This window comes from Aythya marila (genome assembly GCF_965140915.1).
Source record: "Aythya marila genome assembly, chromosome: 7".
Classification (NCBI taxonomy): domain Eukaryota; kingdom Metazoa; phylum Chordata; class Aves; order Anseriformes; family Anatidae; genus Aythya; species Aythya marila.
Window position 1 is genome coordinate 25,206,870 of NC_139048.1, and position 27,823 is coordinate 25,234,692.

The following is a 27,823-nucleotide window of genomic DNA, read 5'->3' on the forward strand; positions in this document are numbered from 1 at the left end:
GCATGGACCCACTGATCCCAGTAGTACATGTCTTTAGTGAATTTTCTTAATAGTTATCGCTGCCTGAGATAACCTTCCTTGTGATGTAATTTGACATACTGCTGTCATTGGGGCTTAAACATAGTAATCTTTAAAAATGATTGGGAATTTGCCCTAGAGAAAAAACTGTTATGATTAATTTCTACAAATGATAAACCACTCCTTCTTCAAAATACTGTATGCTATGAAGTGTGATTTAATCCATTTAACTACAGAGCCTGATGCTTCTGACAACTGTGACTCAAATGTCATCACAGAAAGTGATATTTCAAGTGGCAGGGTGGGATTAGAAACCTGCTGAAGATTTGTCAAAGGAGAAGTAAGTACATAATTTTTAGATAAGTGATTTGTCTACTCTAAACCACTTCCGCTGGAAAGACAGGCAGCTTAAAAGAGAAACCTAAACTGTTAGGCTAGAAAGTGCATTTAATTGCAGGGGGGGGGGGAACAATCCTTTTACTTATGATGACAGTTAGAGAGGAAAAAAACGAGAGAAAAAACGTATATATATATATAATACAATGGGGAATGTAAGTTTTCTATAGATTTTTTTTTTTCCCTCAGAAAATAAGATTTCATCGAGTCTCGTATGAGAAAGGAGTCAGTCTTGATATTGAGGACCTCACAGTTGCCTGTACACTGTTTTTGTTGTTGCTTTTTGTGTTTCTTGAGATATGAAATAACACCAGAACAACTGTGAGAAAATTTTGTAAATGCAGTAAAACCTGAAACAAACACAAAAATATATGCTCTGTTTATCTAGAATTTGCGCAGTTGCAGTCAATTATAAATTCCATTTGCAACCACAAAGGCTGAACTCAGAGCAGCTACCCTGCTGTAGGGAGTTTGGTCTCTCTTTGCATTACAACATATACCTCTTAATGCTTTGCCAGTCCCAAATAACATCCTCTAAAACTCACGCTATTTATCCATTCTGCCCACCTAGCTGTGTAATTTATGTCTCCCTAAAGCATCTGTCCACTCTGAAAGGCCACAGAAACAGTTTCCTAGGGTTCTCTACTTTTCTTGTGTGACTGAGTCTCAAATCTGATGCACTGGGATTGAGGTGCCATTCTGTTTCAGGGTTGGTTCTGCCGGGCCTGTGGGCCTGCCGTGGTCCCTGAGGATCTGGCTCAAGTCTTTGTCATGTCATAGGGACTATCCACCATGGATAAAGGTGCTCCGGGCCTAACGCCATGTTGGTGACACCTGTAGCGGCCATGTTGTGTCAGAACTCTTCCTTCAGCCCCACTGTGCAGCTCAGAGGTTGCAGAAATACCGCCACGAGCCTGGTTCGCCATGCTGCTCATTGCGGTAGCCAAGGGGAGAAAGCCATAGCCCTGCCTGAAATTGGGAGAAAAGCGCACATACCTCTTGCTTGTTTGAAGTGGATTTGCTGAAGGAAAAAAACAAACAAAACAAAACAAAACCAAAAAAAAAAAAAAAAAAAAAACACCACACCATGAAATCTGACAATGCTCTTTTGTGGAATCACTTTTCTGAGAAGAAGTGTTCTTTGATATCTGTGATAGTTTGCTGTTCCGATCTGTCATGTTGCAGACTCTGTCTGCTAAGGTGTTTATAAAGCAGAGTTAAGTGATTGTAAACATGGCAGGGAAAGCTGAGGCCATTTCTTAGCTGGAAGGAATTTTGCTGGATTGCTGGTATTTCTGTTCTTTTCCCCGTAGGCCCTCCTTTCTCGTTGCTTGGGCTGTGTTCGCTCCCTTGCTGGGCCATACAGGCCGGCCACCCCTGAGGAGCTGAGGTCCCATGAGGAAGCGGCTCCACGCTGCAGGGGCTGGCAGGAAAAGGCTGGCTCTGGGCTGCAACTGCCTGTCCTCCTCCCAGGAGGAGACAGCTGTGTCACGTTGGCTTCCTGTTCCTTTTTGTGTTTGGTGGGGGAGGTTTTCTCTTTGGTACCGTCAAAGGCCTTGCACCAAAGGTTTTATTGAAAAAGGCTACGCTGCAGCACAAGCTGAAACGTGGAACTTATTTAAAACTTGTGTGTAACCCATGGAGGTGCATGGGAAAGGTGCTTGGTGGTGGGATGAAGGAGCATCAGGCAGCGCTTAAGGTCTGGGCACCAAACTTAAACAAAAACACGCCGAAAAACAAAGTAACAAAGCAAACAAACCAATGCTGTCCAGTATCCTGGTAACTCCCACCAGCAAACCACAGCTCTGTGCTGCCTGCCTCAGTTTCCCTGTCTGCAGGCGAGGGAGGACGCTTGCTGTTCTGCCAGGCAAGAGCAAGGCGGTAAGTGGCCAGCTACCACCTAGGTGGTTAGCACTGTTGCAGCCTGCAGTGCCATCAGCAATAAACACAAACCTGCTGCTTCACTGACAGGCTCAGCATGTCCAAGTAGACCCGTGTGTGGCCAGGTACAGACAGCCCCATGCAGGTACCAGCCTGGCCCAGGTACAGGTCAGCCCAGGTACAGCCCCACACAGGTACAGGTCAGCCCAGGTACAGCCCCACACAGGTACAGCACAGCACAGGTACAGCCCCACACAGGTTTCCTGGCCCGAGTACAACTGTGCTGGGTGCCGCCAGCGCTGCTCCACTGCAGCAGCCGCTCTGGACGCTAATTAGCGTGCCTAGTTTGATGGATTTAGTCAACAGCATTCAGCAAACAGGGGAGGGGGGAAACAAGTGTGTAAGATTTTCTGAATCTAAAGACTTTTCAGCCTCAGTGCCCTTAATGGTTTGTTATGCGGACTTGGACAAGTGTTGCTTCCAATTAATTGATCAAGGGGATTTATTTTAGTATTTTGGCTGGGTGCCAGAGAGGGAGGCTTTGTCCTGGTGGTTTAAGCACCACCCCTCCTTGCAAGTTTGAAATGTGAGCTGCCTGCTGTTTTTTTTTTTTTTTCCTCCTCTCTGTTTCTCTCTCTCTCCCTTCCTTCTGGCAAAGTGGCAGTGGCTGCGTGTGTGCGCGCGTGTGTGTGTACGCGTGTGCGTGCGTGTGTATGAGTATGAGAGGAGGAGGGAGAGGTGTAATGGGAAAGCAAGAGATGGAGCACTAGAGGCAGAAAAGAAAACCATCAATATCAGTAACATGCAGCTGAGGTGAGATTTTCTGAGTGTTTGATTTTCTTAAAACCCTTTCAGAAGATTTAAAGCAGCCTTTTTCCATGCCGTCTGCTGAAGACGTACTCCTAAGCAATGTCATATGGATGCTTACATGTATATTGCTGTTTTAGGTCTGTTCGCGTATGTGTGAAGTTTTAAAGCTTAACCTGATTCTCTTTATTGTCTCTAGAGGGTTGTAGCTTGAGCACAAATAGCCTGTTGGCAAGTACGGTATGAGCCCATTAGCAAGACTCCATCTGTGATTGGTTTTGCCTGGAAACCGGGAGACAAGCAATGAATAATTGATGTGTGTTGTGCAGTAGCTGGACAGGCAAAGAGGAGAGAGAGGGAGAAACAGAGCAGGGTGCCCTCAGAGGGGGGAGAGAGAACAAGCTTGAAAATAGCTACTGGCTGCCTTGTGCTGAGATTAAGGCAACCCCGGCTGTCTTTGTTCTGCACTAGATGGTTTCTGCCTAGAAGTGCTTTCAGACATATGTGGCCTTTTTCTGCAGCAGAAGAGAGGCAGGAAAAAACAGAGGAGGGGGAGCAAAGGAAGACTAGTGTTTTTTTTTGAATGAAAGCTAACTTGTGGGTAAGTTGCTTTCTTTGGGGGGAGGGAGGGTGTACGTGTGTGTACGTGTGTGTGTGTGTCAGCCTGTCTGAGTGTGTGTGTGTGCGTGCGTGTGGCAGCGGGCGGGTGCATTGTGGGTAAGGCAGTGCTGCATGTTGTCAGATGGAAACAGCAGCACCAGGGGATGAAAGGCAGCTCCAGCAGGAAACTGGGACAGATTTGCATACAGTTACTGCGCGCTGTGCTTGCCCCTTGCGAGATTTTGGGATGTGAGAGGGAAATTCACGTCTGGCTCATTTAACTGCTTTATGATGTTTTTAATTTAGAGGGTGGGATGTTTATTCTTCTATTAATTTTTGCGTGAGAATCTGGTTTATTTTACCTGCAATCATAAAACCAAAATGCAGCAGCAATCATCAGTGGCATTTTCTTCAACTTTAGCCTGCCTGGCACTGTCAAAATGTGACGTGCTGTTCTGCGAGCAGCAATGACAATCCTGCTGCCACCATTTCATTTTTGCTGTCTTTATAAAGACCATGTCATGCATAACTCACAAACAGCATGCATCCGTGGCAAGTGGGTTCAAAGAAAATTCCCAAGAAGTGTGCGTGTCAGTGGCAGTCTCAGGTGTTTGAGATGACAAGTTTTTTGCCCCTCGTATTTACTAATAATAACTGTCTTGTTCATTGCTTTGCTAGTGTAAAAGCGAAAGAGATCATATAATTTGCATATGGTTTAAGGAGTTTTCAGAAAGTTCAAAACTGGCGATGTCAGAGTGGAATTTGAGACCCCTACATGGTGCAGGGAGTGTTTTTGTTTGTTTGTTTTAGTTACTGATTTAAAGAAAGCAATAATTTTCACCTGAATGAGATGGTGCAGATTAATGTTCAGTAAAAAAATAAGCACAACAGATTTAGATAGCTTCAGTGTTTGCATCTCAGGTGTTTGAACCCAGCACACATCAGCAAAGTGGTTTGTTGGGGAAAGAGACTTGTTGTTTAGATAGCAGCTCTCCCATCAGTAAAATCGCAGCACAAAGTGCAATAGGCTTTGTCTAAAATACTGTCGGTATCTGATCCTGCGTCACTGAAGTCACTGTCAAAAGCAGCGCTGACTTCACTCATGCAAACTACTTGACTCTGAGTTCAGGTGAGCCCTTGCGAAGATCTGGCTGAAAATCCTGTAGTTATCTGTGGACTTTGGATCAAATAGATGCTCCATCTAGACAGAGCTGACTGGCTGAAATGACCAGTTTGAGCCCTCATTTCAGGCAACAATTTATCTTTGCTCAGAAAACTACAGAGACTGATGTTTGTTGTGCAGATCTGTTACTGTTTAAAGTTACTGTGCAGACAGTTGCTTTTAAGAAGTAGTGTCTCAGTAAGGTTATGCTAACCAGGCAGTTGGGCTGGAATGACCTGGGAGGCACAGGTAGCGTGGCCAAAACACCACCTGGAAATGTAAGTTCATAAAATTAAGACCCAATTAAAATTGCTGTAAGTAACCCATAATTTCCTTTAGTTTTTCCTTAAGTTAGAACTTTGTTGCAGTTATATTGGTAAAGAAAGTAGTATCAGTGGCTAACTAAAATGCAGAAAAGTAGAAGCTCCTCTCAGTTGAGCAAAAGCATGTTTCCTCTGCATGACACTGATCAACTTAGCAGGATTTTGTTCCTCTTTTTGCTTACTACTGAAATCAAAATGGCAGTTAAACCAGAGTAGAACTTGAGAACAAAAGTTTGCTTTTATGTAAATTTACTTCAGAGCAACTCAATCCGTAATGCTTTGGTTGGATTTTAAGCCAGCAGAGGAGTGTTACCAGAGGCTCAGCTTTGAAATTTAGGATGAAAACTTTTATTAAAAAAAAAAAAAATTAACATGAAATTGATCCCACGCACACACCTTGCCCCTTTCTGGAGGACCTCTCAGAAACTCTCTGAGGAAACATGTCTGCAAATACAGTGACTTTTCACAAGCAAGGAAGCTGCCTGAATGGGCAACATCCAGTTTCATTGTAGCAATTGAAAACACTGATCATGAGGGAAGTTAAAAAGTTAGTCTTAAGTGTCTCACATAGTTTGCATTTGTGGTAGAATGATCATCATAAATGTCAAATCTGTGCTCTTGAGATCTGATGTCTTGGTGGTTCAGACAGAAATGTTGTGTTCCTACTTCAGAGAAACACATGTGCTCTTACTTGTGCTGCTTGTGCTGCAAGCGGCATTCACTCCTGGAAGCCTGGTGCTGGCTGCTGTGTCAGCATCCAAGAAAGGCAGTGCCTGTGTAACACACACATTGTTGGTTATTCACCAAAAACCGTGAGTGTTCAAAATGACAGTGAGAGAATAGTAGAGGATACTTTGGGCTCAATTAATAAACTAATTTGCTGTAGTAACGGGTACAGTTTTAATTACGGTGAGGTAGTTCAGAGAGAAGAGTCTAACAAAACAGGCTTTCTGTTGCCATAAAGGTTAACATAGCAATCAGACCAACAGCCACTGGATCCAACTCAACTTCCCCACCCCCCAAAAATCCCCAGCAATTACTAGACGTGTAGCTTGGCCAAGAGAATTGTGTTTTCCTGTGTCACAAGCCAAGCTGATGACACAGAAGTTCCCGTGCTAGCTTCAATTGTCACTGGGGCTGTGACATCTGTGACAACTGGGGCTGTGACAATGCAAGGCTGCTTGGCTGCAGGAGCCGTACGTTCTTGTAATCAGGACACCAGCAAAAGGGAGTTACTGACCAACAGCAACAAGAAGTCTTAGCAGAGTGCAACCAAGATGAAACTGTCGCTCTATGGGATTTTACAGTTGTAATGTAGCTTTTCTCTCATGGCAGAAGAAGGCAGAACATTATATTTAACACCAAAATGGTAAGAGCTAACCAGGAAAAAATAAAAAGCAAAACAAACAAAATGAAACCTTACCATGTGGAACATTGCTAAATGAAGTGATGTTCCAGAGATCTTGCTGAAGAAGCTCTCTGGTTTTGTTCCTATCAACATAAGAGAGCCTGCCACAGGAAATAACTTCCTCAGGGCTTCTCTTGCAGAAAACTTGTTCTGTCCTTGGAGGAACAACCAGAGGAAGCCTCTGTAACAGACCCTTGTGAAAGTACCCGTGAGCAGCTGGACAGCAGGGCTTCCCCCGTGCTGCTCAGCCGTCAGTGACTGCAGGGTGGCGTGGAGGTGCTGGAGCTGGGGCTGAGCAGTGCAAGGTGAGCCCCTGAGGAGCCACTCGGGGACCTCACAGGGTCCAGCCTGTGGTGCAGCACAGGTGTAACCTGGGGGTGTGAAAATAGTCTTGTAACAAACGTCCCCAGAGCCAGTCCTCTGAATTCCTAGAGTTTGCTCTGGTGATTTGCCTTGTGTTGCTTTTCCAGAATAAACCGGAAAGGGCTGTGAAAAAACACAAACCGTGACGTCTGTTTTGCTGTAGTGTGGAGTTACTGATCATCAGTTTGCAGTGAGAGAAGCGAGCAGATCCTTACAGAAATAGTGAAAAGTTAACACATTGGAAAAAATACTTTATATTAATAACTTTTGTTTCTTCTAACATCAGGACAGGGACAGAAATTCCACCTGGTATACCTGCTTATAAAACTCTCGCAAAAGTATGTTTAGGTATGTAAAATACTAGCTCAGGAAATAACTTGCAAGTGTTACTTGCATTTACCAAAAAGCTAGGCATCCAGCCCTCCCCTCCCATGGGTCCTCCTACACCCAAAATGTGAAGAAGCACCCTTATAGAAACAGGGGTGTTCCCCAACCCAGTGTCACATGGATAAAGTTTAGGGAGGTTTAGAGTATTGCTAACTTTGATAAAGGGTGCAGGTGAAAGGAGACCAGCTCTCCCACCTGCCTGCATTGCCACCCCTCTCCATAGGCTGGTGAGACATCAGCAGGTCAGCATCAGAGGAGTCTAGCGAAGGTGAGCCATAAGGCCTGAAAGGACAAATGAATGCCCCCAAACAGCTTCCTCACTATCAGAACAATTTGAAATGCCTGAATAAAAACTTTTAAATTGCAATGTAACAGGAGAGCTAGCCTTCAAAATAAAATATGTGTTTCAATAATTATCAGAGCTACACAAATGCAGAATAAAGCAGAGCAGTAATAGCTTTTAAGGCATGGTGAAGAGTGCATATCCATTAATCATCAATGAGAAAGCAGCCAGCCAGTCTAGCACACACGTAGGCACTTGCAATGAGAATTCGGTGCAGAGACGAGAGAAGCCCAGAATGAATGCATTCCAGTTTTTTCCCCCCATTTTTAATTGGAAGTTTACTTCAGAATTTTCTCTGTAAGATCAAGGCAAGGTATGGTTACAGAATGGGTGACACTGGGACAGTAATTACTAAAGCAGTGTGGAAGGCTGCCACTCAGCCTACCTGTAATAGATGTTAAACATTTCTCCAGTTGTTGACCCTGGATCAATCTCAGATGACTTGTGTTCTCTGGAGTGTGTTACTGATCCTGGTTCTGAGCTTGCTGGGGCTCATTCTGTTGACAGTAATCCGGTCTGACCAGTGGCAGTTTGATCTATTGCAGAAAAAAAGTTAATTTTCTTCTCAGTTGTCTTTATTAATACCAATAAAACGTTCAGACACCCAGCTAAGCTCCTAATTCTTGTTGTTTATTGTAACTGAAGTACAGCTCTCATCAGTTTGATGAATAACCTTTTATGTTTGTATATCAACTTCTAATTCCTCTGCTTGTTAAGAGCTAACATTTTCTGTACCTCCTGAGCACCCCTTAAATCCCTTAAATTTCAGTAGGTAGGCAAGCTGCACTCATGTCTGTGTTGAAATCTTGGAAGCAGATGAAAAACCACAATTTTTGGTAAATGCGAGCTCGTTAGAATTATATTTGTTGTAATGTGCAGATGTGTTCCTTCTTTGCATGCTTGTTATTAAAACTATTTGTACTGGATTTTAAAAATAATTCTGACCTAACAGTTACAAATGAAGCTGGTAGAGGTTCAGTGGAAGCAGAAGTAGGACAGTCTGGAAGGCTTGTAAAATCACAACCTCACATACTCTTGGGTATCTTTTATTACTTGAGTCCAAAAAGGTAACCAAGACTGCTAATAGCAGATTGTGAGGTGGCTGTTTCCAGTACTCAATTAGTTCTGCTAACCAGCTTTACTGACTTCTTGTTTGCTTTAGTGGTTTAGTATGTTCAGCAGTTTATTAACAAGAAGTTGCTTTATTTCTGCGTTACTAAGTAGCAGGAAGATTAAAAAATTACTGTTTTACATTGACATTTGTTTATCTGTATTCTAGTCATACACCCCAGAAGGGTGCTAACAGTACCATTACTTTCACTCTTATGTACCAGCACCATCCAACTGTTTAAGAAAGTTGAGTTTTTCAAGCGTTGCCCTAACACCGAGGCTTTCAGAGGAGCCTGTCATGATTTACTTATTCATACAGATTGCAGTGGCTTATGTAGTCTTGATCCTGCTTGATCTGCCAGCAGTATTTGCTTCTATTGATCACAGGCTGTTATTTGACTGCCTTGAGCAGCTTGCAGGTCTCCCTGCTTCTGGTAACGGGGTCTGCTACTGATATTTCTCAACATTCTCATTTTGTTGCTGACAATAGATTTAACTCCAGCCTTGCTGCTCGGACAGATGTGCCACAGGGTTGTGTCATATCCTTTGTGTTTTTTGGCTGAGTTTGGTGATACTTCAGTGAACTTGGGAACTGTAGCTGGGGTTCCATCCAAATTTGGCTGGTAGCTCCAAGTCGTAATGCACGTTTGGCAGTGTGCCAAGCTGTCATGTGTGGCTCTAAGTGTGTAAAAGTTCCTACCATCCTAGGTGTAATAACATGGCATATTTTTGGAACCAAGAAATGGTCACGTTCAATCTTCCTTCATGTTCCTGCTTACCTTTTCATTCATGTGCATTCTTACTGCCTTTCCAGCAATGGGGCAAATGACAGGTTAGTCTGGAGGAAACTTCTCAACCATGTTGTCTTCCTGAAGGTAGACAGGCATTGTGAAATTTTCCTATTGCAGTCAGCTTTCTAAGTGGCTATAAATTTTTTCTGAATATTTGTCAGGGTGGAAATACTGTAGTTTCTTAGTGGCTGATTTATCTGGAAGGTCTTTTAAGTGACTATCCAAAGTAACTTGTGTCTGTCAAGAAATACACATCATTAGAGAAGAGTTGATTTGGAATCAGGGTAAAACCAGAAACGTCATATAAGCTTTTATATGGCCTTAGTCCATTAGATAGTAGAGATCTTAATCATTTTACTAACTGACTTTATTTATGGCTCCTGTATATACCTTTAAGCTCTTTGAAAAATAGAAGTATAGATGGCCCTCGTGCATTTGTGTTCCTGGTCCTACTATGAGGGTAACCTTCTTTTGAACATGCAATTAAGCTTCTGTCTGTCATTATTTGTGGCTCCTTGTGTCATTTTCACAGAGAAGGGGCCCTGCAGATGGTGTTTGAGCAGAGAGGTGAGATAGCCAGTGAGTGGCTTTCTAAAGAAATATTTGAAGAATTATAGGGACTTGTAAGGAATAAGTATAATAAACCATGACTGACTGTTTTCACCCTTCCATATAGACACTTCTAAATTTAGCAAGACTGGAATGTTGTCTTTATGGATTGCCAGATACTCAGGAAACTACTGCTTTGTTTCTTCATCTGTAAAAAATACCAGGGGGAGATCTATTCTTTCATCAAGAGAGTTTTGGACTTGGAGAGGTAGTTGATCATTATTACGTAATAACCCAAAATCTTGATTATGCGTTTTGCAGTAAGCAGAACAGAAGATGCCTTTGTAATTTTTGCTAGGAGTTGATTATAAGAAATGATGAAAAAAAATAAAAACGTGAATTTTTCAAGTCCCATCTTAACTGCTGACTTAAAATGGTTCACTTGAAGCACTCACAAATCGTGTTGCAAAGGCAGAGATGTCCTTCGTGTTAAACGACTGTAATCTAGAATGTTAGAGAGAGCTAAATGATTTATTGATGTCTTTTTCTGCGGCATTTACCTGCACCTGTAGCCAGCCCATTCCATTTATTTTGGCTCACTGACAAATTAGCAAGCTATTTGTGTGTCAGACTTGGTCAGTAGTCAGCTCCCTCCCCCCTTACATACTGAACAGCTTTTAATTTAATTGTTTGCAGTGGTGGCAGTTTATTATCCCGATAGATGTCACTCAGAGGAGATCTTTCTCATTTTGCTTCAAAAACAAACAAATAAAAATGATGATTTATGAGTGAATATCCTCATAGTGCCATATAGAAGCGTATGCTGAAGAGCTTCAAGCCTTTTCCATATACACAGGCAATGTCTTCCATAACAGACATCCATGTGAAACCTTCCTTTCTGTTGACCAATGTGGAATGTGAAATATTAGTTTCAGATTTTATATTTAATGACTACAAGGTTAACTGCTGCATAAACGTGGTGCATGAATGCTCTCAGCGTCACTGAAGTGTGCACTGCCACCTGCAGTGGTTATGCAGTTATTCTTGGAAAAGTTTTGTAGGAGATTTAGGAGCAAATTACTGTCTTGCTGAATTGTCTTTAACTGTTGGCTCACACTGTCATCACTGTGAGGGTCCGAGTGCTGCTTTTCCAAGTCAAAATGACATCCTGCGACATGGAGGCTGCTGCATGCTCTGCTGCTGCTGGGGTGTGCCTGGGGAGTCCCCGCCTCCCTGCACCTCTGTGAGGAGTTGAACCGCAGGTGTGGGGCTGCTCAGCTGAGCAGGGCTAGGACATCTATGCAGTGGGTATGTTTTCTTAACCTGCCCATGTTAGTTAATCCAGTCTTACTCTTTATATAAATCATGAGTAACATGACTTTGGTCAAGCAGAAAGGATTTTCACGTACTATGAACATGCCCAGTGCCAGCCACCCCGGACGCCTGGTTCTTCGAGGATCCCCCATGAGCACAGTTGGTGAAAGACCCAACTATTTTTTTCTCCTCTCAAACGGCTCCATGTTTGCTAGTTAACACTGTTGGCACTGTACAGCTTGAAATGTTTTATGGTCTTACATCTACTTAACCTTTAATGTTCTCTGTCAACATCTATCGTGACCTGGTGGCCTATAGTTAGTAAAATGTGCCCTTGCAGGCTGCCAGATACTGTAATGGAATTAGGCCTTGAAAATTATCAGACCTGTCAAGGGGGCTTATAATCCTCGAAGAGCTTTAAGTGCTTTCTTACCTTTGCTTGAACAAGCATTTGACCCAGCTGAAGTGTTTTTTCCTGCTTGTTTTGCTTTTACTTCCTAGTAGCACTTCAAAAACTGCAAAAAAATAATTGGTTTCCTTGGCATGTGTATGTGAGGGAAAATGTGGCGTCTCAGTTGTCTTTTTTGGCTTCTTCTTTGTCTCTTGCACCTGTAGAGCACCCGTTAAGCTGTGCAGATACTTCAGTGGGAACGTGTTCCTTTAAGTAAGCAGTCATGGCACTTCATTATGTGCATTTGTCAGTCAGCAGGCGCCACGGGATGACATGAGCTAGGAGGGAATGTCAGCCCTGCTTTGCGAGGGGTTTGGAGTCAATTTAGCGCACACAGAAGGCGCTGGGCTGACAGCCTTTCAGCCCACTGTCGGCTGCTCGTCTGCAGAGCGAGTGCTGTGAGGATGGTAACACTGCACGGTCACCTGCATTTACCGCTCCTCTTCTTTGTCCTGGGCAGTGGGTACTACTAGAGGTGCAGGACACTTTACCTTTTGCTCATCAGTTTTTGATTGCTAAAAGTGGTCGTAGTACCTTGGTGGTCTCCCTGTGATTGTAACGCCATCAGAGACTCTGTAATGTTTCTGAACTGTCAGAATTTACATGTGTCAGAGCCAGGAGAAATGGAAACGTGCAGTAGAAGGAGCAATTCAGCTGACTTTGTACACAACCAGTAGCTCAGTTTGGCAGCTCACCTTATCTGAGCCTGCATCCTGAGTCCCTCTTCAGAGCAGTCTCCGGCCTTTGTGAGGTTGCGGTGTCTGAGCTATTTGCTTCAAATTATTGCAAGGTGTTAATCCGACTTGATTTAGTTAAAAGTCAATTTGACTTTTGCCTCTGAAGCAGTGGCCAGTGACTCAGTTTCTTACCACTATCAGGGTAACTTTAGGTAAGGGAAGAGAAGAAAGCTAACAAAATGTTGCTGTTTGGAAATATCTTGTTTGAGACCTTATACATACCTGATAGAGGGAAATGCAGCATTTCATTTGCAAGGAAAAGACCTATTGCAGAGATTGTGCAGATAAGAGAATAATGAAGATGTAAACAATCAGGGAAGGTAAGAATGCAAAACAAGATGTGGTTTCTGATATTAAACTATGTATATATATTAGTCTCTTTTTTAATAAATAAATAAAGTAACCTCCCCTCCTCCTAAAGAGTTTAGATTATTTGAGGTAACAGTAATTGGGATGGATGCTGGAACAAATTGCCTTCCATGTTCTAAGCAAGGAAAACAAATGGGGAAACAACTATCCTCCAGGAAGAGTAAACACCTGTTTAATTTTTGAGAGCATCCAAGAGCAGTTACGCTCAGTATGAAATCCTGAGCTGGAATGCTCCAAAATCTTGACCCTGTAGAAGCTGTAAGTGTGCTTCCCTTTTCTTTGGCATACAAATCCCAAGAATCTCCCAGGGCCCCCATGGCAAGAAGCAGGAAGAGATAGAGATAAAAGAATGAAATCAGTCATCAGGCAACCGTGGAGATTGTCGCAAGATGGGCTGTCCCCTGTGATCCAGGAGCTTGAGTATATTTACGGGTATATTTTTACTTCATGACAGCCTAGTGAATGATCTCATCAGCTGTTGCTAGCAGATGCAAAAATGATGAGCTTGTGGTAGCAAGCCAGACATTACACTGTTTTCTGTGCTTGTCTTGGGATACGAGTGACAGACATGTCATCGACAGTTTTCTTTCTGAATAAAATTGTCCGCAGCATTTTGGAAGGGTTCAGGGTGGATCAGGCTTAATTGCTTGGTTGAGAGAGAGGACTCCTCCCAAGCAGCAGCTGCCTGTTGGTGAAAATTTAAGATGCTTTTTGGCTCCTAGGAAACAGTGTTTTGAAGGTTATATAGCTGTCTTAAGAGGAAGTACCTGAACCATTGCCATTTCTACTTTCATGGCAAAGACATGAAAACAGCTTGGAAAAACAGGGGAACAACGAATGTCTCCTTACAGTACTCACTGTTGTTTATTGAGCTGTTTCACACAGACCTCAGATACCTACTTTTTAATACATTTTGATTTAACAGCAAGGAAAAAACAGCTTTTGCAGTCAGACAAGCAGCTTTCCACAGTGCCGGATTCATCAGATCTGATTCTCTGCTGAGTTCTTCTTAGTGTCAAGTCACATAAAGCTGATGCAGATCATTGGAAAATGGGACCTCTGTCAGTGCTTAGATTATTTCATCTTCAGCGTTGATTCCTGGTTGTAATAGTTTCTGTTAGCGGTATGTTTTACTCAGAGCTTTCTATTTCTCAATTATAAATGTCTCTCCTGTAGCTGGAGCACATATGTCCGACCCATATGAACGCTCAGACTTTGCCTGTATCATCCAAAATAATGGGAGATGGGTACTTTACTTGAAATACGCATTTGCTTTTCCAGCCATTTAATCAATTTAAGGGTGTACAAATTGCAAAAGGTGTCAGAGTGACCCAAAGCAGATTGAAATGAGAGAATTTATTTGAATGAGGCAAAGTCTGATCATAAAATAATACTGTATGTGAGTTAAAGACCCTCTGGTTTTAGTGGAGACCTAAATAGCCTAAGTATTTCCTCTGTTGCTCAATTCTCCCTACTTTCAACTCCGTTTAGCATACGATGGCACTTTTCCCTAACGTTGCCTCACTTCTTGCTTCTGTGCCTGCATTTGTGCAGTACCCTGACTGTCAAAATGTCTGTCTTACTGCAATATGAAAGTTAATGTCTTACTGTGAAAGTAATATTTATTATTCATTGTCTTTACGCTGAAATGTCTCTGTATTTGTTGATCTTCACAAAGCATGCCAAACAGTTGATAATTTTTCAAAAATCTCACTTGAAAAAGCTCTTGTTACCTTAAACCAAGGGCTAATTGTGGATCTCAGTTTTCTATCAGAGGAATCACCATAAGCCACCCTTCTAATTTATGCCATTTCAAGCTGTTGTGCAGTTTCACTCATAGTATTTGGCAAAATTTTCAAAGCCATCTTCAGAGGACTTTAGATTGTTAACAGACCAAGGCATTTCTGAAAATTTTTACCAGTTGTCACTATCTAAAACTAGAGTCTACAGTTGAGTTTTCCCATATGTATTTTCATTGTTTGCCTAATCTGTTTTGAGATCAGTTTTGCATGAATCAAGTACCCTAGGGGGAAGAATCTAAGTGCTTCTCTCCAGAAGCTTCTGCTGCAGATTTCATTGATGATTAAGATATTTCTGGCCTGTCCTTAACTCCCCTTCTTCTTCCTAATTACACTAGAGATTGAAGATTGTGTTACATACTGTATGAGTAGTTACATCTAGATATACCAGCATTGACTCAAGCAGCAAAATAATCTATAATCAGATTTCCTCCAGTGATGGCAATTTCTCCCTTAAAGGCTGTAAGGTAGAGCTACCTATCTGAGAGAGAAACAACACCTAAGCTGCGGCTTCAAAGTGCTGTTCAGTAAGACAGGACAAGAGAAAAAAGAGAGAAGGGAAGGAAAGATTACGAAACCAATCATTCTGTGGTAATTACGGATTTTCTAGCTTTTTAAATTTAAGTTAAACCATGGCTGCTATAAATTAGCAGTCAGACTGGTAACTTATGCTCCCCTCACACAGCCCGTTAACATTTCCCTGCAGAGCTGTGTATCCTTCCCTTTTCATAACGTGAGCTCTGAGACTTTACCTGCTCTCCACTGAACTTGAGTGTTATGCAGCGTGAAAGGCAGGCGCCTTCTGGAAGACAGTTTGTTACTTGCTTTCAGTGATCCCTCTAAAACATGGAAGAAAGGCATTAAGCTACAAGGACAAGGAATTTTGCGCAGTGCGAACGAGATCACCTGAAGTGAGATACACACATAAAACTTGGGTGAGCATGGAAATGTTAAGGACTGTGATTATTTACAACTCCAAGTACAGGCGAAAGTGCTAGGGTAGGTATAGTTCTACAACAAAAATGTCCTTTTGCTGATACAGCTTGTTTCACTTGAGGAATTAGTATAAGCCATAAACTAGCAAAATCACTTTTCTTTGCTGATACAAACTGTATTTGCAATAGGCACATATATCAAACTTTTTGAGGGTGATTGTTCTGGCAGAATATGTATTGAAATGATCACAAGGTATAGAAAAGGTAAGAAACACCTTTTACTGCTTATATGAACTTCACAGCCTGTTCACTGAGCTCTGTTTTCTGGGTTAGTGCTCTGTTGCTATCTCATACTGTGTGTTCAAACACAGACTGTTCCTTTAGTCAGTGCAGGGAGTTTGAAAACGTACTGAGAGTTCAAGGTTAGCTGAGGTGTGTGTTCTAGCAAATTTGTTTCCAAAGACACTCTCGTGGGTATTTCTCAGCCTCTCTCTGGAAACTGCCCTGTTCCCCAAAGCATCATTTCTCTTTTTGTTATAGCATCCATGAATGCCAGTAAACAAACAGTCTACAAATTCTGCAGGGAGAAAAGGCTGGCATTTAAAGATTTGTGCACAAAAATGGTCCACGAGATTCTCCTTGGCATTGTAGAATTGCATAAATAAAGCTTTACTCCTCGAGAGTCATTTTTAGGATCAGTCTGATGCAGACTTTCACAAAATTTGGAGGTTTCAGTCCAGATGGACTTATCCCACCCTGTGTTTTCTTTTGAGTTTCAGATTCAAAGAACTATCAAAGAAATTACGAACTCAACCTAAACGGGCTTGACTTTATTGACAGCAACATCTTTTATATTCTTCACTGAATTCTTAGTTGCCCCAAACTGTTGACCAAAAGGCATCCAAACACTTCTTGCTCTTTCAGCAACCTCAGCTGTATTTCCTTTGATAATTTCCTGACAAAGCAGTTTAGCCTGGTTTCAGTATAAAAATATTCAACTCTAGCCTAGCTCTGAGTAAAAACTGTTTTTTATATATTCCCAAGGCTGCTTGGTGTTTTTTGCTCTTCCATGCAGCGACCTACCCTTCGGAAAGAAACTGGGACTTGCCAGAGCAAGGCATATTTGCAACTTGAGCAGCTTTTGTCTAAACCACATCTGTGAGCCTTTTGTAAATGAATTAAAATACAGTTATGCCTTTTACACCAAAATTGATGTGGTCCATTCTTCCAGCCAAATGGTCTTTAACTGTATTTGGAAGATCTGTTCGAAGATAAATGGTGCTGCTGGTCTCCTTTCTCCAGCGTTGGTTTGCCTCTCCAGAAATGTGATTCTTCATTTTTCTGCTTATCTTTTAAGTTTTGACAAATATCCAGTATTTGGATAAAATGACAGTAGCATGGGGCAGCTTCTCTCCATATACTCACAGTTTAAGCATAATAACTAGTTCTAGCATTTGGTAATCTCTTGCCTTAGAATATCATGTTTAGCCTTTTTAAGTGCCTCATTAATCCAGCAGTAACGTGCTACTGATGTTACAGTGAAGTGAATCCAAAATGACAAATCAGATGATAAAATAGTGATTGACAAACCTGCTGCCCAAGGTAGGGATAGAATTTATTGCAACCGGGAGCTGGTCTGCACAGCTGTTTGTCTTCCTACCTGGGGAAGCCTGTCCTGAGCTCAGCAGCAGAGCATCCCACAGTTCCCAAGCGTTCTGTGCTCTGTGTGCTTGCAGGCAGGAGCTGTGTCCTCTGCCAAGTTACTTGGGTTATTCTGCTGTAGGTATTTTCTCCTTCTGAAAATGAGTTGTATTCTCATCTGCATTCTGATTACTTGAAATATTAATTTAGAGTAAAAACAATCAAATCAGTAATTTGTGTTTAGTTTTTAATGCTTCCAGAATTCAGCTGTTTCATAGACAGAATTTTCTCATTTCTCTTGATGACTATGACAAGTTTCTGTGTCATTGATCAGAAACAGTGGAAGAACCTAAGCTCTGACCAGACCTTAAGGCTGCAGCCCTACAAAAAGCCTAGGGTGGGTGGAATGGGCTCAGGCCTGGGACCTGCTGTGCGCATGCTTTGACGCTACTGTTCCCAAGCAAACCGGGGTCATGGGTCCTGATCCCCACACACAGCTTCACTGCAATGACTGGCTTTCTCCCTGAGAAGATGTTTCTGCTCTCGGCAAAAGGACTGGGTGTGTCATCAGGAAAGAAAGAAATTGTGCAGTCTGTGCTGTGTAACCAGAGCTGTTAGTACTCCTAATTCAAAAAAAAAAAAAAAAAAAAGACAGCTGAATAAACAGTTGTAAGACCAAAAACGTGGCAGGATAGCTGAAGTCCATGGAGATAGGAGTATGGTCTCACTCTGGGGTGTCGGTGAGGAAGATCTCCCCTAGCTAAAGAAGGAATTAGGTGCGGGGAGGAGGAGCTGAAGTGTCTAATAGCAATATGCAATTTCAGATCCATGTTTTGCTTTGCAAGCTTATACTTGGCAAGAGCGTGCATGACTTTGATTGAAAGCTGAGCTGACAAAACCTTTGTAGAACTGAAATATGAAGTGAAAGGGAAATCTTGTCTGGAGTTTGAGAACAGTTTTTTAAGGTTTCTTTTCTGCTGGGGAAGGGGCTGGCCAGTGCTGTACTGGGTCTGTCTGCAGGCATGTGGGTGAGGTACCTGAGCAACTTCCCCGTGTACCAGCTGTCCCCATTAGGCTGCATTTGCTATCTCAGTATCTCCAGTGCCATATGCCTTTTTTCTTTAAATAACCAGGAATATAATGGGACAGATGTGAGCAGCAAAATAGTGTTAAGCAGAGGAATGATGCTGAAGAAGAATCAAGTGATTAATCTTGACACCAGTGGTCTGAGCCAGTTTGCGACAGAACTGAATTAGTACGTGCTGTGCGGTTCCTTTCGTTGTCCCTGTTAGTGGAACAGTATCTTTAATCAAATTACAATCTTAGTTTCTATCTGTTTTCTTATGAGTCATTAGTGTTTGTAATTCCATCCTTTTTGAACTTAGGAGCTTGGATATTGCTTACTAATACGCTTCAGAAGTGTTGCAGATGAGTTTTGTAGACAGCCTAGGCAGTCTCCTCAGCAGAGAGGCACATACAACTGTTTTTATTTTGTTTAATTTAATTTCACTGGTTCAGACTCACTGAGGTAAATACTTTTTTGAAATGCCTTAGAAAACAATAGTATTAAAAGCATCAAATATAAACATGAAGGAATTAGCATGAAATTACAGTGAAACAGCAGCTGGAAATGTAATCATGTAGACAAGTATAGTATAGCAATAAATCCGAAAGCGGTTACAAGATTTATCGTTGACTTACACAGATTGTATTCAAAAAGCAATCAGCAGCGTGTCAGGATGCTGGCAGGGGCAGGACGTCCCCCTGCAGGGGCAGCAGTAGCTGGGGTAAAGTGCTCAGGGCAAAGTGCTGCGATGGCTCAGTTCTCAAGTCCAGGAGTTTATTTTTTTATTAGAAAAGAGCTGCTCTCAAAACAGTATCTACAATTACGAATCTGATCTTTTTCTGCCTTATCTATTAGTTCTGCCATCTGTAGCTATGAAATATATGCTGCTCTAAAAGATGAATAGGATTTTATTCTCATTATTTGCTACCTGCATGTGATTTCTTTTATTTCTTCCCCAACCCTTGGTGTTAATGAGCATCAGCTCACAGTAGTTTCCTATTCTTGTAACATGTTTTAGAACAGACAGTCTTAGGAGAATAAATGAGAAACCTTAAAAGCGCCTTTTTACATTTGCTTATCAGAGTTTAATTCCCATGTTGATAACAAATCATAAGGTAAGGATTTACGATGCAAGCACAGCTCTGGACTACATTCTTCATGACTGGTTTTACCTTGATTGTGTTGCTGCTATTCGCGTATTTGCACTTCTTAAGGTATTCAGAGGAAACGGTGTATCATAACTAGGGCATCAGAAGGCAGTTTAGTGTATACCTTCAGTATCTGTTTCTGGGAAGGCAGAAAAACAGGTCTGCTGGTCTGAATCAAAGCGATTTTCAAAGAGCAATGCTGAGTAAGGCCACTGTGAGAAGGTAGGGAAATCCCAGAGGAGCTGGGAGAACTCCTACCAGCTTCCTTCCTCAATAACCCACTTGGCTTTCCAGGGTGAGGCACAAGGACGAGGTCTGCCCCTCACTATGGTCTGCTCGGTGAGCTGCAGTGCTTACAGGGCCCCGTCATGTCCTCGTTCCCTCTGTGGGAAACACATGGACCTGGCACTAGCAGGGGGAGCTGAAACCCTGTGCTGTCTGTGTGATGGAGAGGGTGTCAGCGTCCTTGGCCCTAGGAAAGCAGTTGGAATCCCACCTGGCACACAAAACCCCATCCTTCCTGTCATTGCTGCAGGTTTTGCCATTCTCCTGAGCGTGCTCAAGACTTTAGCAGAGTTGCTCATTTTCCTGTAATTGTTTCTCCTGTTCCCTGTAAATGAAAGAGAAACTGCATAAATCCTTCCTTCAATTCATGGCATTTTAGTTTTGGCATGATAGCTAATGACTCTTGATATGCATTTTATAATTCAACTTTTAGGTTTAAAATGCTGCCCCGGGTGTGAACTAAGTGTTTTATCAAGGAGACCTGCATGTACCTCTTGTCTTTTGGACATGCAATCTCTGTGCATCATCGTGTTTCCTTTTTCACATTCTATTAATTTTTTATAAGCTTCATCAGAACTGTAAAGCACAAGCTGTTTTCATGTAGATGGTTTTTATGGTGACTAAACATTAGAGAAAGGAAAACAAATAATTGTCCCAATATACACGTTGCCTGGAATGAACAGATTGATTTAAAATGCACTGCTCCAGTGCATTGCATAGGCAGCAGTCTTTATGATTCAGTTCTTAATTTCTGGACTTTAGTGTGCTAATCCTGAGTTTTCAGCCTTTTTTTGTTTTGTTTTTAAACTAATCTTGTTACTTTTTAAAATAATGCAAGAAGTGTATACATGTTGTTTTCATTGCAGATGTAAACATGGAATGTCATAGAATAATTAGGTAAGAATAATGCTATGTCTTCTTTGACATTAGTATCCTGCATTTCAGAAATGACTTTTTTTTTTGCGGTTTTGATCTTAGATGACACATATGGCAGATGTGTGCAACTATTGCAATACTAGTAAGAACAACAACTAACATTTAATGTATATTTATGGCATTTATCTAATGTCAGTAAACGTGTACATATAAGTGCTTAATTTTATTTTGAATATCACTGGGCTCTTGGCTCCATAAATACTTTGTAGTGAGGATGTTGACCTTTTGAACTTTGTGGAAGAGAAAATGACAAGTGGTTTAAAAATAAATAAATCCTTTTTGTGTACTAGTAACACAGCTTTGAAACCTTTTCTATCAAGTGTATCTTTTCCAGGAAGCTTCATGTTTCTATATCCCTTTTTAAGGTGTCTTTCAATAATAGGGCTTTTCACTGTTAACTCATTCATATGTCTTGGTAGTTTTTCAGTCATTTTTCCTGATCTCTGAATCTTTTGACTATTTGGTTAGCTTTTTAAGGCAGAATAACCAAAACTGTATACTGCATTCCACTGAGCAGTGAGCCTTTTACTTAGGTAGCAATAATTAAAATACTATTGCCATTTCCTTCCCTGGTCCCATCTTTCAATTTTTTACCATATATTGATAGTTTTGTCTAGTTTTTTCCAGTACCATGCCCTTTCCTTGAAAAGGTTTACAGGTTTAGAACCCAGTCACACTTTAAACTGGTACAAACGTTCATATTCATCAAAATAAAACGTCGTGTGGCATCCAGTCACCCATACACCTTGTTTCCTTCCCCCTCTTGTCTTTTTCTGATGCAGAAATGTGTCACCTGCGAGTTCTGTCATTTTGTTTTCAAGCTCTTTTCCAGAGATTAGGTGAAAGTATTAAACACTTATTTTTTGACATGACTTTGATCCCCTTTGCATGGCAATCATTTGCCATATTGAGAGCTGTTGATGTTGCTTGTTGGTGGTGGTGTTTCCTAGTAAGCAGTTTCAAGCTGGTGACAGCGCAGGTTGCCACAGGTCTGGTGGCTGCTTAGTTTCTTGGGAGCCTCCTGTAAGGGGCTTGGTCCCAGGCTCTTTGGGCGGCTGGGTGACATGAACTCGCCTCACATCTTCGCTGACATCTTCAGAGGACTGTACTTGTTTGTCTTTGCCACACAATGCTCCATTACACATTTCTGGGTATTAAATCAAGGTTAATAGTTTGGAAGCCCTTTCAACTGGGACTCCTCAGAAGTTTTGCTTTTAAAGAAAGCAATAGGATTCAGCAGCCAGCCAAATTCTGTGTGGATGAAGAAGGGCAGTGCGCCTTGTTCCTGTGGCTGGCTCTGTTGCCAGTGCAAAATGCAGGTAGCTTGTGTCCTCCGTGCTCCTGTACTAAAATGGAGTTGTAACATAGCCCTCTGCTCTCACGGCTCTTGAATGGTGCTGTAGCCATCCTTATTAACAAATATTAATCGGGACACCTTGCCTTGAACCCACTTCTTAAACGTCTTCTTCATAAGGCTTATGTTTCTTGTCAGCAATCAGAGCCCTGAAAGCAAAGCAAAGGCAGGGGCTTGGCTGACATTTGCGGGCTGGCTGCCGGTGCTCTGTGTTTATAAATACGGCACTGGGACTCTCGCTCCTGCAGATCAACAAGGTCAGTTTGAGAAAGCAGATAAAGGAGAAAGTAGTGTCTGCCTGCTGCTCACATCACGCTGCATAGATGGACTCTGTTCATCTTGCCTGTGTGGGACTTCATTTTATTTTTTTAGTTTTTTTAATTCATCATTCTCTACTCTAGTCATTTGCACAAAGGATGCTTTTAAATGAGTAATGAGTGCTTTCCTGTTTGGCAGTTAGTTAAACCGAACTTTCTGTCACAGCTCTTTACGATTCACTCATACAAGACCTAAAATATTCAAGACTGGTAGGGGGGCAGAAAGCTCTGTCTGGCTCATGCTGTTTCTAGGAAAAGGGAGTCTTGGGGGGAAAAAAACCCTGCAAAGACCTACAAATTATGCAGTGTTCTTTCTGTCCATGAATAGTTTCTCTTGTGAGTGAATGAGGCTGTATTTTTGGACTTGCAGACAAAGCAACTTGTGCTACAACTGGCTTTTCTCCAAAGCACACTTTCTGTGCTTATTTTATTTTAATGTATTTTATTTTATTTATTTTTTAATACTATGATAGCCTGAAACTGATTTAAGGTCCTGAGTGGATACGTGTCCAGTTGGTCATCTTCATGATGGTATTGCAGATCATCTTGCAGTGCAGCAGGGCTCTGCTGAGCCTGTCAAGCTGCATCTCTGGTTTAGCACTAATTTTGTTCCGTTTTCTCATCTCCCAAGAGCTGACTCATGCTTGCACAGAAAGTCCAAAACTGTTCCAGATTAAGATTTTGAATTGAATTCGGATTTCAGACTGTGGTTCTCTACCTGTTACGGTACCTTGTGAAGAATGCTGTACAATTGTACAGTTTCATTCTGAATTAAGATCCGTTACTGTAATATATATGCTCAGCACCTTTGGCCTTCTGTGACCGAATTAGAGAGGTCAGTTGGAAATATGTCCATTTTAACTTGTGGAGCCGAGTCAGCAGAGATCTGCTGTAAAGTACCAGCTTGCTTGGCTTCAGTTCCATTTTGTCCTATTGCCTATTCCAGTTATGAATCTGTGCCTTTGTGGTTTACCATACACAGCATGGGAGTAAAGCAATTTTGTTGCAGGTGTTGTGAAAGTTCATTATTTTCTGACTCTTAAAAAAGCACATGCAGTACAATCTATTAAAGTGACAAAATTGACTGGCCTTTACGGAACATTTCTGGTATAACTTAAAAAAAAAAAAAATTCACCTGCAAGGTGTTCTAATAGCTATTAATTGCGTGTTTATCAGTTTCGGTAGGGTTTTATAAGCTTTGCTGATCATTTCTCGAGACATCTGCATTAGTAATAAGTCCAGTTTCCTGAGCTGTAAAAATTACAAGGCTTCTCACAAAAAAGTAAAATTACTTGTTAAAACTGAAAATTGCAATCCAGCAAGTTGATGCAACTTGTAAATAATAATAATAATAATAGTTTTGTTACAAGAAAGACCCATCTTACCCTGCAGTTTAAGTATCTCTCTGGTGACAGCAATGTCAGAAGTTAAAAAATTAAAAAAATAATAATTCTGGCTGGTGACTTTGCAGTCACTGACAGATTGGCTGCACAGAGGGGCTTCACATTCAGCGGCCCATCTCAGATGAGCCCTGACCTTGTTCCCATTGCCAGTGGCTGGGGTGTTTGGCTTCCAACCTGGCATGCCATGACGGCTGGGGACGGGACCACCAGTCAAGGGACTGGGATTGAGTGGGTAGGAGACCTTCAAGGTCTCCAGCACTGCTGGCCTCTGTGGGTTGGGCTGGTGGGTTGGTGATGGCATGAGGTAGGAGAAGAGTTTGGGGGAGATGAGTGCTTTTGTTTGTTTGTTTTGTAGTTTTGTTGGTTTGCTGTTGTTTTTTTCCTTTTTGAACTTTTCTCCAGTTAGATAGAAGCTATGTCAAAGGTCATCACTGTCACAGCTCTCAAAATTTACTGACTTTTTACTTGGGAAAACATATATAGATACATATATATCAGTGGCTTTGCACAGTGGTAAGGATTGGGGATGTTACCATATGTTATAGTTTGTAGACACAACCAGAACTTGTCCCATCGCTACCACAACCTCTCCCCGGACTTTGTATGGATTGGAATTATGGGATGCACTGTAATGGTTCATGGCACCCATGAAAAGAAGAGGAAAAAGGATTTTAATATCAAGTCCTTGAAAGATGCCTATCCTACAGTTGCTGAGTTTCATTACTTAAGAAAATATATCCAGGGAAGGCTTGTTGTTGTTTTTCAGTAAATATAGTCAGGAAAAGGCTGACCTGAGCAAAGGGGGACCAAAAAAAAAAAAAAACACACAAAAAAAACTGGTTGGAATCTTTATCAAGGTTTTGTGCTATGTGCTGTAAGCAGTACTGTAGTACCAAATCGTGGTCAGCAGTTGGAAAGATGATTTTTGGTGTTCAGTCTTTGTGGATTCAAAGAGGTTTTCATAGCACTCTTCATTAGTCTTATATGAGTAGCTGATTATATTGGAGATCAATTTTAGGTATATTTGTTAGAGTGGTGGGATCGCTAGGGCTCATCCTTCCCATCACAAGACTGCTTTCAGGTCCTTATCCATTTGTTGGGTTTTAACAATTCCGGCTGAAATTTAACAGAGTGGGCATCTGCATCAGACAGAAAAGAAGAGGGGAAGGAGGAAAGATTAAAGAAATAATGAATATACATATAATTACATATAAATTTTATATATATATTTCAGAGAGCAGGCTAGGCCATTGTGTGTGGAAAAAATGTCTGTTGACCTCTTCCTTGAAGAAAGTTGTTCCCATTAGGCAAGATGCTGGACTTTGAGTAGCGAAGTCATCAGGGTTTTGTTGTTTGTTTTTTTTTTTGCTTTTTTTCTGTTTTGCTTTTAAATCTACCCAGAGTTGGCTAAGCTGTTACGTGGCTGAATAACTGTGGTTTGCAAGTACTCACAAGGGACCTCCTTGGCTGGAGAAGAGAAAATCTCCGAAGACCTCCTCTTGGCTGGCCGTGTTTGAACTGCTCCCAGCTCTGAGCGCTCAGCAGCGTGCTCAGGCGCCGTCCCCATTTACCAGCTGTGCCAGCACGGCCGGGCAGCACCAGCGAAGCCAGATCTTCTCTGTAACTATCACAAATCACACCGAAAGCAGAAACGGGTCATAGTATCGCTGCCCAGTCACAATTTGTATGTTTGGATTTCAAGCGTATAATATATCCTCCAGAAAAAAATCAGCATTTACACTAGTGGGTGCCTCCTCCTGTGGTGCTTGTCAGGATGCTTGGATGTTCTGCTGCCCGAAGTGAGAGATACTGCCCACCTGAAGCTATGGTGAAGCTGAGAGGTTGCTGAAGGAGACAGCTTTGAGTTTGTTGCTGTTGGAGTGATCTAATAGAAATTAAACACAATTTATTTCACCCTAAGTGTGCAAAGTGGAATACAGTTTGCAAGTAGTGAATTGATACCCAGCTTACATGTTCGGGAAAATGATTTTTTTTTTTAATTGTTCTTAGTTAATTTTTCTGGAAGAAAAGGCTGTACAACCTGAAAAAGTTTGGATAGCAGCAGAGATGTTGCAACTGATTTGAATCACATGAAACAACATCTCAATTTCTCCTTGTAAGGACCAAAACTTTTTGGTGTCCTTTATTTCCATCAGTTTCTTGTCTGCTCCTGGAGTTCAGCTGGTAAGAGGTGTGCAAACAGAGGGATGCGCCCTTGCAGCACTGGCTGCTGTAGTTCTGCAAATAATAAGAGTTAGCTTTGATTTTGCAAGACGTAGGTGCTATCACTAATATTTCATGGGGGTTTTGTTGTTTTGTTTTGTTTGTTGGTTTTGGTTTGGTTTATGATCCTCAGTTCTTCCATCATTAAAAATGCCAGTTACAGATGTGCTGCTTTGTGGAGGTTAAGGCGTTTGCCATTATTAATCACTAATATTTCATTAGCGTTCATATCAAAATCAGAAAGCCTGTTGTGCTAAGCACTGTACATATGCATTTGAAGAGGCACGCTCTGCTCCAAAGAGTTGAGCAGATTTATACTTTAGTCCTTTCACCGTACTTAATATACTATTTTTTCTGCACTTCAGTTATGGTTACCTATGGAGAGTGCTTCCCTGACCTCTGCACAGTGTGTTCAACAAGGAGGCATGTTGGAGACACTTTCTCCATTGCCTAGGATGGATGGAAAAATCCTGAACTTACAAGAGCATTTGTTTGATCCAGTGTAGTTTCTCACCTTTCCTAAAAGAGGTTTTTAGCAAAGGCCTTACAATTTCTAGCCATTTATGAACAGTTCATCTGGAATAGGCACTGCAGACGTACAGCAGCATCAGCTGCATGAGGTTAGGGTGTTCTTTGTTAATTGCTCTGTTGTTATCCCTCATTAGTATAGTGATTGTGCTTCACAGTCCCCCTCGCTCCCTCACCTTAGCCCAGTGACAAAGGTCCAGTCTGGGGGTTTTGCTGTTGTTTGTTTTTGTTTTTAAATCTATGTCTATCTGCAGAAATGTGTTAGTCAGGAGCTTGTCTGGTGCAAGATGTCATGTGTTTCATCGTAATACCTACAGTAACATTTGCTGTAGATGTGTAATCATTCCTCCTGTCTTCCCTTATGAAGTCTTTATACCTTTTTAACATATCCTTTTATCTTACAGGGCTGTTCATGTTGGCTTACTCATGTTGTGTTCTCGTATCCTTACTGATTCCTAGATTTTCCCAGGATGAAGTACATTTTTGCTTTATAAGGCTTCCTTTAAGATATCTTTCCTATTAGTTTATTCCAGTCTGTAATAGCAGGGGCTTATTCTGTACTCCATGAAAGCTTTGAGATACTACCTTTTATAAATACTGCGGTGAACTAGACTTTTTCACTGTAAGGCTTTGATTGCTTGATCCTAGTCTTCAGCTTTGAACCCTCTTTCCTCTATGTAATGCTCTGGCTTATGTTGCTGGACTGGTGCTGGAGCTCTCTGTGATCGTGGCTCTTGGTTGTCAAACACATTCCATGCACATGCGTGTGCTTGGAAGTGCTCTTAAAAAGGACTGTTTTCAGTCTTTACCACTTTGTTACTATTTGTTCTCTAGCGTTCAGTGGTGCATTTGCTTGTGCAAGAATTTGCAAAGAGGTTTTCGAATCCCCGGCTCATTTCTGCAACACGAACCTGTGCTTTTTTCAGCTGCCTTGCAGGAACTCCTCCTGTCAGATTAGCATGGTCTAGTGGTCTGCATCCAGGCTATGAAAAGAGCCTCTGAGCTCTAATCCCACATCTGATGTCGAGTGCATTGATCCTCTTCTCTTCAGGATGCTATGGATGACTGTGAATGTGTGTCCTTAATGACTGGCATTATCCTCTGGAACGGTTCTTCTCTTCTTTCAAGACCTTGTTCTGTAGATGTGAAAATCCTGTTTCTGTGTTCATGGCCAAACCT

At 41.7% G+C, this 27,823-nt stretch overlaps 1 protein-coding gene across 7 annotated transcripts in view; it reads left to right on the plus strand.

The window, feature by feature from the left end:
- The window catches only part of ZMIZ1 (zinc finger MIZ-type containing 1), a 347,031-nt gene that overhangs the window by 250,771 nt on the left and 68,437 nt on the right, over positions 1-27,823 (plus strand). Inside the window, exon 1 of one of the 7 annotated variants that reach the window (XM_082764523.1) lies at positions 2,954-3,108. The exons of the other annotated variants lie outside the window; for them this stretch is intronic. The gene's annotated coding sequence lies outside the window, so the exon portion shown is untranslated. Of the gene's footprint in view, positions 1-2,953; positions 3,109-27,823 lie in introns of those variants that run through there. 7 annotated transcript variants of the gene reach the window in all.